We start from the raw sequence: 1,388 nt of genomic DNA, 5'->3' as shown, positions 1-1,388 counted from the left end.
AACACTTCAAGAGGAGCTTCACCAAAAATATGCTTTACAAACTTTACAAAATTTTAAACTAGTTAGCTTCCACACCGAGCCCCTCTGCCCTTGGGAATGTGCATGCAGTCAAGTAATGATTTCCATTAAGTCTTTCCCAGTGACTGACTAGGGCCAGCGCTATGCTGCTTTCATGAAGCATAAATAGGAAAGCTGATTTGAATCCTGGGGGCCTCTTCAGTGCAGCAAATGAGTTTCCTAGGTATTGGGGACTATTGAAAAGGGGGACATTTCTGTGCACTGTGCAGATTGGAGGGATGAGGATGAAGTGCGGGAGGCCAGTTAGGAAGTTATTGCAATGGAGCCCTTGAGATGCTTACGGAATACAGTGGTGGCTGCAAGCAGGAGCCGCCAGACAGACACCTATCACTGATGTGGACCTCTTTTAGTATGGATTTGGGTCCATTCCACCCAGTATCATGTGAGAAGAGACAGCAAGAAGCTCCCCCAGTTCTTTGGCCACCATTGCTCCAGGGAAGAGAGGGGGTAGGTGTCCCATCATTCTGAGAACAGCAAGCATTAAATAAAGGTTGGTATCTTAGGTAATGTAGCATTTAATATCTCCATGGGATAAATCAGCCTTGGAAAAAAACAGCAAGTGAGCAGCCCAAGGAGATCCTCTCCTGTTTCCCAGCAACAGGAAGAGATAAGCGATGACTTGACAAAGGTGCTAATATGGGTGCTGATCCAGGCAGTCTCAATCCTTTCCTGGCAATCCCCAACAGTGTGAGAAGAGCCAAAAAGCAAAATAGAGAGATGCTGCGTCTCCAGGACGCTTCTCAGCTGCCTTCTACTTCCCATTGCTTTACAAGGTGAAGGTAGGATCCCAGAGCAGGATTTGAGTAACTGCTTCCCAGTGGCTCCAACTTTATTCTCACCTTCCAATATGACAGAGAGCCACTGGGAGTCTCAACTACAATTCTTGATTCAGTGCCAAGAGGTCAGAAAGCAATTTAAAAAATAATCATTAGAGATTCTTCTATAAGCTGGATGCTGTGCCCAGCACTTTCATATACATTTGTATTGTCTGTTTTCTCAAAGCCTTAAAACAATGATAGGAAAGTAGCGTTACTAGCTCCATTTGACAAATGGAGAACCTGCAGCTGCTATGCCAAAGTTACATAATAAGTTAAAGAGCTGAGAGAACCTCTGGTCTAAATTGAGTTAGATAGTGCTAGTGGGTTAAAAGAGACTAATTTACTAATTGATGTCTTGTTCATCTGTAGTTAGAAAGTCCAAGGTTATGGTAGCAGAGAAGAGGAGGATGCAAGCCCATCAAAAGGAGAAAGGAAGAATTCCTTGTTTGTATTTCCTTATGTATTGCTAAGACCAATGGAAAAAACTCTTGT

The sequence above is a fragment of the Mirounga angustirostris genome, unplaced genomic scaffold, assembly GCF_029215605.1.
Source record: "Mirounga angustirostris isolate CCGP_5_RB_7025 unplaced genomic scaffold, mMirAng1.0.hap1 SCAF_9, whole genome shotgun sequence".
Classification (NCBI taxonomy): domain Eukaryota; kingdom Metazoa; phylum Chordata; class Mammalia; order Carnivora; family Phocidae; genus Mirounga; species Mirounga angustirostris.
This window is presented reverse-complemented; position numbering follows the sequence as displayed.